The following is a 15,547-nucleotide window of genomic DNA, read 5'->3' on the forward strand; positions in this document are numbered from 1 at the left end:
GGGAGGGAGGGAGACGCAAGAGGGAAGAGATATGGGAACATATGTATATGTATAACTGATTCACTTTGTTGTAAAGGAGAAACTAACACACTATTGTAAAACAGTTATACTCCAATAAAGATGTTAAAAAAAATTCACAAACCTTCCATTGACCTCATTGTCATTTTTTCAATGTTTTTCTCTTATGTCTTTCTACTATTATATCTATTTGTAACATATTTTGGTAGATGTTATTTTCCCCTATATGGACAAATTTTAGCTCTTTTTTATGTTCAAACGCTGTGTTAATGGTTTTTACCTTAAATTTTATGTTCATCAAACTGTTAACTGACATTTTTCCTCACAGGCTTTTTCAGATTGAAAATGCAGTTCTGTGTTCTGACTTTTCATTTGGTTCATTAGTGAACAGTGATGTTACATGGGTTATCATGGCTCAGGAGTTTAAGAGGGAGCGTGAAGCTTGGGAGTGTATTTAAGAAGTTTCTGCCGTGTGGATCTGTGCCTGTAGTGTCTTAGGAAAGCTTGCCCTGAACGTTCACCTCTCGGGGATTGCGCCACAGAACCCACTGGCAATTTGCATGTGCTCAAAAATTTATATTTATATATTATATATCAAGTTGAAACGCTAAAGTAAGCCTTTAGGGGGTAGCTTTTAAAAGTTTCTACAAAAAATCCATGGATTAAAACATAATGCCAAATAATGCAAGCACATGCAAGCAAAATATGGCAGAGATGACCTTATCCAACTTTGAAAACGGCTTAACTAAGAATATTAAAATTATCTGAGGAAATCAGACAAAAAATTGAAATCATTAAGAAAACTATTTGAATGTGGATTTATAACAAAAGTCATTGACAATGAACTTTTCCTTAAGTATAAATTGCACTTTGAGATGTTAACTATTAATAGAAGTATATATAAAACCTTTATGAATAGAAATCCATATATTGGAAATGCATGACTTAAAATTTTTATTGCTGTTCTAGATAAATGCAAACAGTTGGAAACGAGGTCATAATGAACTGTGACTCCTGGTTTACTATTCACTTTCCTTCCTGGGACCTTGAGCTCTCTAATGCCAAGAACTTCCCAGCCTGTGAACAATATCCACAATATAGGAGAAATTTATCAAAATTTTTTTGCAGATAATTTAATATTTTAGGTTATTCAAAGGATAAATAGACTTAGATCTTGCCATCAAGGAACTTATGATTTGTTGATAACTAATTATTATGACTAATGAAGATGTTTTATCCAATGCATATAATACTGTCCCCTACAGAAAAGTTTGTCGTCGGTAAGGACTTAAAGTTGATCACTTCCCAGCATCCACTTTATGAAAATCAAACTATAGTCCTGCTGAACCAAAACTAATTTCTCACATATGCTTTTGTATTTTAATCTTATTTCTAGTTCCATGGATTCTAGTTTCATCTTTTGCTCACCTCTCTCTAATTCATTGTAGGTTGTCTGCAGTTGTGGTCTGCTCATCTTGCACGCTCTAGGCAGTCTCTCTTCAACATACCTGAACCGCCCGCTGCCCAAATATAGCATCACAGTGAAGTATCAAAGCAGCAATGAAATGGATCAAAGGTGACAGGCTGTATATTCTGGAATACAGACTTTTCTGCAAAAAATTGCCATTAAAAAAAAAGAAACAAAGAAAAAACATAAAAACAAAGACAGACCCCACCATCTTCGTTCATTGGTAGTATAAGTTCAATTAAATGTGTTATACAGCAGCATACAAAATTATTTTTTTCCCTTGTGATGAGAATTCTTAGGATCTACTCTCTTAGAAACTTTCAAATATACCATACAGCATTGTTAACTATAGTCATCATGTTGTACATTACATCCCTAGTACTTATTTATCTTATTTTAAAAATCAGGTATCTGGAAATATAAAGGGAAACTAGGTCACATCAAGGTAGGACTTTAGATTCTAAGACGTAATATTTTAAAGCATGCTGACCTCATATTCCAAAGAACATGAAAGAGACATTTAAAGAAAAAAGAAATAAAAATGTCAAATCCCTTCACAAAGGGAAAAATATGTATCTAAACAGAAAGTTAAATGAAAACTCAAAAATATGCTATTTGTTTACCTCATGCCTTTTTTAATCCAAACGGGATTTTGAAATCAGATGAATAAAGAAATTTATATTGTTCCATGGAAATATATATATTGTAGATGTTTTAACTACATGACAACAAAAGTTTAAAGGGTTAGGCAGGTCATGAACAGATAATATATTACTAGAATATTCATCTTAAAGACAAAGACATCATTGTTCATGGAGCTGATCTTCTGATTTTTGGTGACTGAAGAATTCTCTTAGTTCTCCAAATCATTTCTGTTATTCTTTTAGCTTCCAACAATAGCAGCTAACTTATTATGCTTCACTTTAATAGTGAGATAATTGCATTTTGGAATAATATTTAACTGCTTTGTTTTAAGACCCATTGTGAAGTCATTCCCGGTCATTTCAAAAGCACAAACACTTGCTTACTTGTAAACTGTTTCCTTTCTTCACCAAGGACACCAGGCGTGTCAAAATTCTTGTTTCTTCCTATCTCTGATGCCAAAAAGATTAAGAAGGATAAGAATTAATACAATTTAGCATGACTAGAGGGATATTCATCCTCTGAATTTGTTTAGTTTCACTAGATTAAATTGACAATAATGCAGTAAGCATAAGAGTTTCATATCTTAACACAATAATTCTTAGTTACATCACAGTTAATAGTCTTGCTTCAGCTCTTCATATAACTGTCTCATGTATAATCTTATATCTGTTTTCTAAACATATTTTCTGGCAACCCAGACCTCACTAAGAATCTTGTCTAAATAAATATATTCTCTATTTAGTGCATATCATGGGGAAATTGTCTTTAATGACAAAAGATCATAGACTGTACACAAAAACATTAATAAATATATCATCATCATCATCATATAATACTCATACCCCAGAAAGACAAACTCACCTGATTCAAGGACTATACATGGACTGTGGTGTTACAAAATAATCATTACCGTTCCATGTAATTCTGGGGCAAGTACATTTAGTGATTGTCTGAGTACAAAAGCTGGAAATTTAACAAGTTGAGAGATGGAATAGAGGTCACCAAAACCAGAGGAATGAACAGATCCCAGAAATGTGTGCAGAACCCAAGTCCAAGAAGCTTGGAAAGGGATGTTCACTAAAGCAAATGGGTAAGCAGCAGATGTAGAAATTGAACTGAGGCGCCAAAAATTCAGGAAATCAGAAGATGGGAGTAATTGCAAGCGGGTCCAGAGGGAAAAGAGGTTTCTAGTGTAAAATGGCATATGGTTTGCAGCCCATGATCCAGCTGGTCTCAACTGTGCCCAAAAATATCCGTGAAGGCAGAGGAAAATCACAAAAGTCAGAACACTGTAAATCAGAATTGACAATAAACCCATTAGCAGTATCTATAAAGAATGTTCATAAACAGAGCTAAGAAAATTGTATTAAAAATTGTAATAGGTATTCCAACCTTATTTGCCCAATTAAAAGTAGATAAAATGTTCCCTCTCTGCTATTTTTCCTGATTCAGAAATAAATCTTCATCGACCTGGAAACTAGGGAACTATCTATTATATGCGTACCACATTTTGAGATTCCTCTTCCCTCTCCATAACCCAATGACTATTACTACCATGACTCTCTCTCTTTGTATGTCTATTTGGAGACTATAAAAAATAGAAAGAAAACAACTAGTCAGGAGTGTGTGTGTGTGTGTGTGTGTGTGTGTGTGTTGGGGAGAGGTTGTCTAGTGAGGTTGTACAACATCCTAGAAGGTATCATCTTTACAAACGAAGTGTTATATAGAAAAATATTAATGAGAAAGAACTCAGAACAGTGAATACTGTAAAGTTTTGAAAGCATCATTTATTCAGAGCGCTGCAAAATTCGGCATTGAAGTACAGGCAATCCTATCTCAGATCAGCAACTGGCAGTTAGTCAATAGATATTGGGCTAAGAATTATGTGCATCAACCAGCTTTCTGCTTGTAGTCCTGGGAGAGAATTCTGCCAGTGTGCAAGTGTATAAAGAAGCAATGGCAGTCCAATCGGTGGAATTTGGGACATCCAAGAGAAGATGGTGAAAAGTATTTTTTTTTCAGCATAGCATTCACTGGGGTTACTTATGTCACATCAGTGAGACACGGTCCCATATAAATGTTGGTAACTATTGGCAACATTCTAACTCCCTGACACTGAGGATGAAATATTCCATGCCTGGAATCCTGCACCACTCTCATGAGGCTACTGAGAGTGACCTGAGGATGTAAATAAGTGAGGAGTTTCACATTTTTATTTTAAAATGTCTGATTGCCACAATAGGTAATAGCTAATTAATTCTTTTCATCTTTACTTGAAGTAATGGCGAATGTCAGGGTGGGATTTTGGAAGCAGAGTGGACAAGCATAAGCAGAAGCATAAGGTCTGCTTGCCTTATCCATGAATAATATCATTGATCTCACTGTGTGGTTTTTAAGCGGGTTGTGAAAGCAATTTTAACATAGGAATTTCAAAACTGAGCTGTTAACAGCAGCCTCAACGAATTAAGGATTAACTTTGGTGATTCATAGGCATGACAACACACATCTGAATGTATATGCCTTAGTGTGTTTGCTAAAACGCCAGACACACCTAAAATTCTTCTTAATATTTCATAGCCATTCCTTGAAAAAAGCTTTTGCAACACAGACACTGCTCTGCATCAGCTCACATTTTTTCTGGTCCCTCAAGACTTTATGCCCAGATAACTTCTTGCTGCTCAGCTCTGTTGATTTGGGTCTGAGCACCTAGCCTTGGTGCTCAAATCCAGTTACCCAGTTTCCTTGTTGACCTTGCCCTACAGTATCTGCCACACTTTTTCTCCTTGTGGAACCTTTTGGATGAGACTTTGGACCCATATATTAGCCTCTTTTCCTATTTTATCAACTGTACTCCCCCCACACCCACCTGCCCTGTGGCTGCTCAAGCCCTGGCATGATCCTTTTCACTCTCAATTCAAATGAGGATGTTGCTTGAATTTACAAATTTAGTTGGGATGTTATGTAGGCAAAGCCGCAAAGACAAAACAAATTGATAAAAATCATACCCTTTGCAGTTTTAATTTTGTGTCCATTGCTTGATTTCCACAGGGAGAAATCTGATGTCAGTGGGAACCGAGGCCAGAAAGTGAAGACAGCACTGAGCCTTCTTTTGGGACAGAGAAAAAATGTAAACAGATGTAATTAAAACATTGCAAAATCTGTTAGATGTGTGAGCAGACGCTGGGTTATAAGAGTAATTATGATCAGGTTCTCCTATTGCCTGAAATATTCAAAGCTAATTTATTTGGGAGTACTTAAGATGGTTTGAAGAAAACTTTCTACTGCTGTATATTCTGGGAAATGTGCATTTCTTCACTGCATATTGAGAAGATTTTCAACGGCCGTGTTGCTGCCTCCGTCTGAGTTTAAATTCTCACACTTTAAATCTTCACAACTGGAGAAGTTTAGGTTTAGAAAACCTGTTTTTGAACTGCTTTCCAACCAACTTCATTGCACATTGTCTATCACTCTCTTTGTGGCTTTTCTCTTTCCCCAACAATGTACGCGGCTCAGGTAAAGGGTAGATATGAAAACATATAAGTAGGCTCTGGAAGTTTCTTGATTCTTCAAATTATCTTAAAAGAAAATTACCAAGCCTAAATTCACACTGAGTTTCAGAGCTTGTGTACGGTTAATTTACTGTTCTATCTGTCTTGCTGCTGAACTGATGTTTTTGTTTGTTTAATGTGAGTGGTCTTTCTAATCCCATTAAGTGGAAACAAAGTTTACAAATGTAAATCCATTTTACTTTGATTTAGTACTTTTGCAAGACCAGGCTTCACAAATCAAGGCATGAACTTTGACAGCAGGAGTAGTTTCAAAAGGTGTTTTTCCCCCACCTTTGAGAGAAGAGGACTAAGACCTTTTCTAAGGGATTCCTTTTTTTCTCTTCTAAAGATAAACACTGGGAGTGTGGGAGGTTGAGAGGATCAGGGACGTGGCAGACACTTTTTGTCCAGAACTAACTGTTGAGCCTAAAAGCCTGAGGTCCTGCAGGTGGAATACAATCTGTGGGATTACTCCTGTTGTTGTTCTATTGTTAAATCAATCCCCATTCTTTGAAGGGAAAAATTAGCTGAGAATCTCTGTGAGGCCCTGAGGATGAAATTCTGGACTATGAGTCAGAAGACCTGGGCCAGCCATAATCACTTTGACCCTCACTTCTCATAGGCACCAAATAATAGCAATGATGGCTACCATTTACTGAACAATTAGAATGTGTCAGCTCCTTCTCATTTCTATTTCTAGTTTCCACAGTAGCCCACACACGTTTCTGAAAGAACTAATTTAGTGAAATGTACATGAAAACTCCTGCCACGCTATCTAATGTTCTTGTAAAAAATCAAATGGAGAAATTTATATAGAAACCATCTGAAAATTGAAGTTATTATTCCCCCTGGAAAGGACTCTTGGCTACCCCTCTTGAAATCAATTTCATAGCTATTTTTTCATAATTCAGTTACTCTCAGAGGAAAAAGAAATTGTATAAAGATTGTAAGTCTTGATAAGCAATAAGTCCAACTAAGAACCTATAGATATCTATATTTTCCCCTGAGTAACAACTTGGAAAAAGTCAATGTAATACTTTGATGGATATTATTAACAGGAAATTATGGAATTAAGATACTTAAAGTCTAGTGAGAAAAATTTTACATTTGTTTCTGGGACTCAATAAATACATCACTATTTATAAAAATGAAAACAAAAATAACCTAATTGACATGATCATTAAAGAGTAACACTCGGGCTTCCCTGGTGGCGCAGTGGTTGAGAATCCGTCTGCCGATGCAGGGGACGCGGGTTTGTGCCCCGGTCCGGGAAGATCCCACATGCCGCAGAGCGGCTGGGCCCGTGAGCCATGGCCGCTGAGCCTGCGCGTCCGGAGCCTGTGCTCCGCAACGGGAGAGGCCACAACAGTGAGAGGCCCGCGTACCACAAAAAAAAAAGAGTAACACTCAATGAGTGGGTGATAAATTGTTTTCTAAAGGTATGTTTATGCTCTTGTTCCAAGAAAAGTTTATGCACCAAAATTATAGTCCTTCTTTTTATATATACCTTGAAAGTAATAATAATTTGGCACATTGTTTAAACAATGTAAAAAATTATCATACACATACATACACATGAGAAAAAGAAAGAAGAAAAAAAAGCAGAGATAAACTTTTGTCCTCAAACCTGGACATGCAGGAAATATTTTTATTTAAAAATTGTCTACAACTTCATTTCTGACCCTGAGACTCCATTTTATATCTATCTAAAAAATTCAATTGTCATCATTCTTGGTGTCTCCCCTATTTCGACAGGTTTTTTTCCAGAGTGAAGGCCTTGAGGGGACATTTATTGGCATTCTGTCATCTATTCCCTTGTTTGCAAAAACAATTCAGGTCTGTTACTTCTATGCCAGGCTTAAGAGAGGGAATGTTTTCTGACTTGCCCATGCACTCATTTTCCTTTCATATCTGAAATCTTGTTGCTTTCCTGGTGAGGCCAGAAAACACCGTCCTTCTTTCTTTCTTCCTCCACAAGTTCAGGGGATCTCTATTCTTGAGGGAGGTTTTCCTATCCTTTATGGACACTCTCATCCATATATTTCTCCAAAACACATTGTCTTAATCTGCAAATCTTCCTTTATATGCTTTAAATTCACTTGCGACATAGATTTTCAGAAAACAAAAGCCAGAAATATCCACAGTTTATTTCTGCCTTCTGTTCCTGCTACCATCCCTTAAGTTGTTCAAAACTTGACACTCTCCTTAAATTGAGCAAGGGAGAGAGAGAAAATGATAATGTAGTATAGTATGTATAATTTTAATATAGTATGTATAATTTAGTATCTCTGTGGTAGGATGACATAATAGTCCCCAAATATATCCCAATCCTATTCCCCAGAATCTGTGAATGTTACCTTATACCGGAAAAAGCATTTTGCAGACGTGATTAAGTTAAGGATATTGAGTTTGGGGACTGTTTGTTACGCAGCAGTGGATAACCAAGATAGAAGTTAATATCTAAAAAGGTAGATACTGCTGTAAAAATAACCTAAATCATGAGCAGTGGCTTTGGGACTGGTCAGTAAGGACACTGTTGGTGGGGGCTTGAAGTGCAGGGAGAAGAGTGCTATTACAAGCTGGAGGGATTTGTGTTATATATTTGGTGGAGCAATTGGTGAGACTGTCACTAGATATAAGCTGGAAGATGTGAAAAGGACCGAATAAATCTGTGGTCTGGATAAGGTGATTTTCAGGCAGAATGTTAAAAGTATAATGTACATTTTTAAGCTGTCTTTGATAAAGTATTTCAAAAGAGAGATGTACTAAGTAAGGAAGGAAATGTTCAAATTTTGAGCAGAATTTAGAAGAATTATTTACACAACAGGATTTACTGGGTTGGAAAATAAAACTGTTTTTCACTCTCAGGATTTCCAGTTGGCAAAAGGTTTTCAAAGTTAGGAAAGGCCTCAGTGCAAATATCAAGTACAGAGTGCTGACAGTAAAATGTGACTTCAGGGTAATAATCAAGTCAAGTCAAGCTTTCAGATCCCTTTTCGAGGCTTGAGGAATATTTACAATGGTGCTTCATCGTCCTCTCAGCTATACAAAAGACATATAAGAATCTTAAGGTTATGCCTCTTATAGTCTCTATGTCAAACAAAAGGGCTCTTAAGACTTAAGGAAAAAAGAATAGGTACATGAATATGTATAACTGAATCACTTTGCTGTACACCTGAAGCTACCCCAGCATTGTTAATCAACTATACTCCAATATAAAATAAACATTAAAAAAAAAGACTTAAGGGAATCCTTCTATAGCACTCAGGGTAGACAGGGTCTTTTTCTAAGAGATTTATTAGCATGGTTTTTGTCTAATGGACTGGATTATAATTTGATAATCTGGAAACCCATGAAGCTTTTAAAGGAATTATATCAGCTTGGACTGAAAGAGACAGAGACATTCAAAGAAAAAAAAAAATCTCTGAGCTCTTTTTCTTTTCTATAGGTCAGAAATATTGGCTGAGAAAACTATTCACGTGCTAACACTGGCCTTTCTTAAGGAAAATGAAGGATGTCTCAGAAGGCAGAGCCAGTACCCCAGAGGGTGGAACAAATAGCTGCAGAAAACCACTCCCAGAGAGCAGAACTTGGTCCTAATGAACATAATTCCTTTGTTTCCAGAACAATGAAAAGGGCTGGATTTCAGAATTTTTATAGATCAGTGACTGCTATGTGCTTCTCATCACCTCAGCCCTCATTTTTGAGTAAGATATTCTACTGTAGTTCATTTGTCCTTGTCTCACCCTCAATATAGAATATGGGTGATAGATAGCTTTAGTTCACAGGTCTTCATTAAGGGAGAGCTACACCAGAAAAGTCTCATACATTACTGGAACCTGATTTCAGTTATGAGATTCTGGACACTAAGCCTGAGCATAATGCCATTAAGGAATGAGGCTTTAGAGGTCTTACAGGAGAGGGAAGTTAAGTATATTTTACAAGTGGGAAAGACATGAAAATCACTGGAACCAGAGGGTGAACTGTGATAGACTATTACCTTTTTTTAATTGAGACATAACTGACATATAACATTATATTAGTCTCAGGTGTACAACATAATGATTTGATATTTGTATATATTGTGAAATGATCACCACAATAAGTGTGGTTAACATCCATCACCACACATAGTTATAACTTTTTTCTTGTGATGAAAACTTTTAAGATTTACTCTCTTAGCAAGTTTCAAATATACAATACAGTATTATTAACTATAGTCACCATGCTGTAACATTATACCCCCTCAGGACTTATTTACTTTATAACTGGAAGTATGTACCTTTTGACCATCTTTACCCATTTCCCCCACCCTTCACTCCTGCCTTTGGCAACCACTAATCTGTTCTCTGCATCTATGAGTTAGTTCAGTTTTTTTGTTCATTGGTTTGTTTTAGATTTCACATATAAGTGAGATGTTATTTGTAGTCCTCTGCCTGACTTATTTAACTTAGCATAATGCCTTCAAGATCCATCCATGGGGCTTCCCTGGTGGCGCAGTGGTTGAGAGTCCGCCTGCCGATGCAGGGGACACGGGTTCGTGCCCCGGTCCGGGAAGATCCCACGTGCCGCGGAGCGGCAGGGCCCGTGAGCCACGGCCGCTGAGCCTGCGCGTCCGGAGCCTGTGCTCCGCAACGCGAGAGGCTGCAACAGCGAGAGGCCCGCATACCACACACACACACACACACACACAAAAATCCATCCATGTTGTCACAAGTGGCAGGATTTCCTTATTTTTTATGGCTGGATAATATTGTACTATATATATATGTATATGTATATATATATATATACACATATATATATAGTATATATCACATTTTCTTTTATCCCATTCATTTGTCAGTGGAACTTAGTTGTTTTCCTGTCTTGGCTGTTGTGAATGATGCTGCAGTGAGCATGGGGGTGCATATATTTTTTTGAGTTGGTGTTTTGTTTCCTTCAAATTAATATCCAGAAGTGGAGTTGCTGGATCATATAGCAGTTCTTTTAAAATTTTTTTTTGAGAAACCTCCATACTGTTTTCCATAAGGTCTGTACCAGTTTACATTCCCACCAACAGTGCACAAGGGTTTTCTCTTCTCCACATTCCCTGGTATACATTCTTAAGTGTTCCTTATCAAGAACTGTGAAAAATATGAGACAAATTAGCCTGCCACAGTATCACTGATGCAGGTAGAGGCAGAAGAGTCCTGGATTAGAGCTAAAAGATAGGTTATTACTCTCAACAGTAGTGTGTGGCCAGAGGATTATCATTTTTGTGCTAGTTGCACACATCTGAATTCTCACAAGATGACAGAGATCCATATTGCACTTGCACATACAGCAGATTGTGTTACAAGAGAATGATTCCAAGCTAATGGAACCCAAATCTTTTATCACGGGCAGTAAACCTGCTTGCTGTTGCTCTGGAGAAAGACAGTAATTTCATTATACTGGCCTTTTGCTCAGAAGAAGACATATCTGTCTTCCAAGGCTATGCATTATACAGCTGTCTGTGAAAAGATAGTTCAATACAAAGGCAGCTAGTCAGTGCCTCTGCTCAAAAGAAGTGCAGAAATGCAAGAGACCCATGGGGAATTGTCTCTCAGAAAATACGTCCAGTTATTAGCAGAGATTTCTGTTTGTTTCGGTACTGGATAGATTCCTTTTCATTGTAAAGATTTAATGTCAATTCAGTTCAAGGATTGTGTCCTTCCCTGATGCACTGCAGCCTCAAAGCTGGCCTCCTCCACTCTTGGAGTAAGGGGGCAGGTTCTGGCTCAAAGAAAGCTCATCTTTTTCCCTTCTATGCACTCACTCTCCACTTTGGGGGGCAAGGTGGAGAAATAGGGGACTTAGGTATCAGTGAGAGAGAGATGCCTCTGGCTTCACTCTGGTATTGATTGGTCTCATTTTCTCCTAGTATTTTCTGTTGACATGATGTTTGAAGACATATGGGCATATTTTCCTCAGCTTGCTCTAGACTCCTTTCCCTCTTCAAAGGATAGCCCCGACTCCCTTTGACAAGTCAAAGGTATAAAATCACCAATCTTTCTCTGGTATGAACATCTATTCACTTGACGTCTGTAACCTCTTGAGCAACAATGCAGCTCATGCCCACCACTACCCTTCATGCACCTTTACATGTAGCATCAAGAACACTTGCTATCCTCTCTTGAACCCTTAAAGAACTGCAGAGAACTGGGTCAGGAGTAAGGTTGCCCCATCTTCTTCCCAGACATATTTCACCATGGCCCCTTGAAGACCATAATGATATCAAGCTTTGCAACTCTCCTCAAATCCATCAACTCAAATTCAACATCGATCAAGTTGTTTCCTTCACTAATACCTTTGTTCTTTGTTTTCGGTGTGAAAAAGGATCACCTATGACATTTGTTAAAATTCAGATTTCCAGCTCCCAAGCATAGAGATTTTGTTTCAAGAGTTTGAATGTTTAACAAGCTTTTCACATGATTCTGATCATGATTTTGATACATTGGTCCCTCTGTTTTCCATACCTTATCAGAATAAGTAGCATTCTTCAAAACAGTGCAAATACTGTGGAAACAGTGTAATAGATTGGAAAAAGCATTGGCTTTGCAGTCAGCCAGATGTGCATTCAGATCCTGGTTCTGTTAGTTATTAAAACTTCCTTCTTTTTGAAAGGAAATAGATCTCTGGTGACATTTAAGAGAAATTAATTCGTGCCTGTGCCATAAAATATGATAAGCAGGAATGTCTAGTTTTCTGTAAAGGGTGAGATAGTATTTTTAGCTTTTCAGTAGATATTTCAGCAGGCAATACGATCTCTGTCACAGCTACTCAACTCTGCTGCTGTAGCATGGAAACAGCCATAGACAAGAAGTGAGCAAATGAGAGGGGCTGTGTTTCTATGAAACTTTATTGACAAAATCAGAGGCCAGCCAGATTTGGCATGTGGGTTGTGGTTTATTGTCCCCTCTATAGAACATGAAAGTGAAAGAATCAAATTTGTGAATGTGTAAATTATGAACCATAATTTGGTGATCAATTTTACAATTGTAAATAAGTTTTCCTAAAAGAAAGAAAATTTAAGAAGGACTTGATTCTGGGGTCACATTATGGAGGAATTCACCACCACAGGGCCAGATTTTGCATCTCTAATTGTTATTAATTGGAAGACCTTCTTTATGATGGAGTGTCACCTATCTTTAAGGGGAGATTTGTAGTAGAGTGGATTATTTGTCCATTCTTTACTTTATCCACATAATTAAATTATAAATCCATACTCCTTGGCATGTAACTTTCTTTGCTTTCCTATAGTTGGTAGGGCAGACTTATTCAGGTTTTTTTTTTTTTTATGTCAATCTTTGGTCAGTGGGGTATTAGCAACTGTGACATAAAGAGAAATTTGTAAAGTTGTAGCATAATTGGCCCTGTACTTTGGAACACACACACACACACACGATGAGGACACACTTAGGCTAGCCTTCTGGTTCCATGAGGAGGCTATCAAACATGTGAGGCAGAACCGCCCTAGCTGAACCTAGCTGCCTTCAGAAGCATGAGTGAGAACCATCCAGACAAGTAGAACCATCCAAACAAGCCCAGCTTAGACAACCTTCAACAACATGCAGCTGAGTGAGAATAAGTGATTCAGTGTTTCAAGCCAGTTTCATTTCAATAATTTGAATTTTTTTTGGTGCTTTCCTCTTTATTGATGTGCCTTCTACCTTCCCCCCACAATTTCAGTCCCTTCCATTTACCCCCCAAAAAGAAGGTAGTGAAAAGAAGGGATTGTTGGGGTTCTGAGCTCCTTGGGCAGTTAGAAAGGGAACAGAAACCAAAACAATCACTGGATGTGACAGAGATTGACAATCAAGAAGTCTAAAGCAGAATGGGAAAGGTGGTAGAGAAAGGGGAAGAAAGGAGAAAGGAACGGTACTACAGGACATCTTCCCCAGTAATCCTCATGTTAAGAAGGGCTGGAGGAGAGTCTCAAACATTATGAAGTGCAGGTCCTGAGGAAGAGTGTTGGTGTTTGAGCCCCAAGGAGGAGTAGGTCAAGGAAGGGGGCCCCCTCTCTCTTTGTAGAATGGGACCACTCCACCTTAGGGGCAGCAGCTTCACAGGCTGTAGACACTTTCATCACTGTAGGCAATGTACAGAAGTCTTCTTCATGGTGTTCCTGGTATAGCTGACCCATAGTGGCACTGGTGGGTGGAATGACATTGTTGACAAAGAAAAACAAGGCATCCTCAGCTCAGAGATGAATTTGCTTCCCGATCAAGAAGTAGAACTGACCAACTGTATGATCAGAAGGCACCAGGTATATCTTTTTGTCCAGGTCTCCTATCCAAACTTTGGGAGCCTTTTCTACTATCACCGGGACCCGGTCCGGGTATTTCTTTCAGATCTTCTCGCCCTCAGGGCCACGCTTCTCTAACGGATACTCCTCTTTATACACAAAGTTCATCCTCCCAGGAACTGGGCTGGACCGGGCTGGGCTGAGAGAACCCGGGGTGGGGGCCGGGAAGAGGGGGCTGGTGGCGGTGGCGGCGACCTCAATAATTCGAATTTGTTTGTTTGTTTGTTTGTTTTTTGAAGTGGTCTTTCTCCAGATAGGATTTAATTTTCTTTAGGCAGAGGAGTATGAACACATCACCTTGTTCCATGAGAGACTGGGTTTGGGGCTGTTAGGACTGATCTATTTCAGGTTTGTTCTTTAACTTTATTTAATTAATTTATTTATTATTAAAAAAAATTTTTTTTCACACACACACACACACACACACTGTATTTTATTTTTACAAGAGATAAACTGACACCAAGCATTGTAAATGGATGACCACAACAATAATTCGAATTTTTAACAAATTTTTATATGATTCTGATATAAGTTATATATTGGGTCCTCTATTTTTCCTCATTGAGTTTTGGGATGGTTTTTAACACAATGTTATTTTGATCAGAATTAACTGATAAAGGGGTAATGTCATATGTATCTCACAGTCAGACATAGACAGACAGTCAGACAGACACACACACACACCCCAATACAGGTCTACTGGCTTAGAACTTGCATGGAAATTTTCTTCTATTTCTTTAATATCATTTTTCCAGTCTCCATTGCTGGTTTCAGAAAATGATGCTAGAGCCATAGGCAAGAACCAAATGAAATGGTATGTGCCAATTTATAATTTAGTAGCCATAAGAAGCCACTAAAGGATTCTAAGCAAAGGTATCTCATGTTTATATTGTGCTTTAAATTTTTAATATTATCAATCAAGTATACTGAAGTGCAATTTTATTTTCCATAAAATAATTATTTTTGATTTTAGCCCCAAATCTGCTAATAGAGAGAAAAATAAAAATAAAAATAACTTACAGACTCAGCCCTGCCAAGCAACCTAGTTTCTTCCACTTTAGAACTTAAGTCTCTTTCAGGTTAGCTAGGTAAATCAAAGGCTCTCCACCTACTCCATTTTTCCTACTCCCACCTCACCCTTCTTTTTCACCTCTCTTTGGTGGCTATCTGAGCATTTAAAAAAACTTGTAAGAGTGGGATAAAAGGGGCCTCTGTTCCATGAGCTGCCCTCTCAATTCCTTCTGGTCTCCCTTATTGATGTACCCATTCCCTTCTGTCTGTAGCATCGGCTACTATGACCCATGGTCATCCCACAGTTTCCAGTCAAAAGGGGACTAAATACTTTCCCAGTACGAATTACATGTGTCTTCAGATCTCCAGACCACTTATTAGCACTTTAAAATGCAAACAGGAGCTTGTGAACCTATTCCATTTACATTCACACCATGGGGAACTAGAGTCAAAGGTTATCTTGGGTCCATTCTGTCTGATTAAATACACTGCGTGCTGGTGCTGGAGGTGCTCTTTGAGGTGGTGTCT

At 37.9% G+C, this 15,547-nt stretch overlaps 1 long non-coding RNA gene and 1 pseudogene across 1 annotated transcript in view; one reads left to right on the top strand and one right to left on the bottom strand.

Moving 5' to 3' along the window:
• Window positions 1-1,609, top strand: part of LOC129392325 (uncharacterized) — a 289,454-nt gene extending 287,845 nt beyond the window's left edge. The window contains exon 4 of the long non-coding RNA XR_008618049.1: window positions 1,467-1,609. This is a non-coding gene — a long non-coding RNA (uncharacterized lncRNA). The remainder of the gene's footprint in view (window positions 1-1,466) is intronic.
• Window positions 1,610-13,766: 12,157 nt separating this feature from the next.
• LOC102976724 (gamma-aminobutyric acid receptor-associated protein-like) lies at window positions 13,767-14,116 on the bottom strand (annotated as a pseudogene).
• Between the last annotated feature and the right edge of the window lie 1,431 nt (window positions 14,117-15,547).

This window comes from Physeter macrocephalus, chromosome 8, assembly GCF_002837175.3.
Source record: "Physeter macrocephalus isolate SW-GA chromosome 8, ASM283717v5, whole genome shotgun sequence".
Classification (NCBI taxonomy): Eukaryota; Metazoa; Chordata; class Mammalia; order Artiodactyla; family Physeteridae; genus Physeter; species Physeter macrocephalus.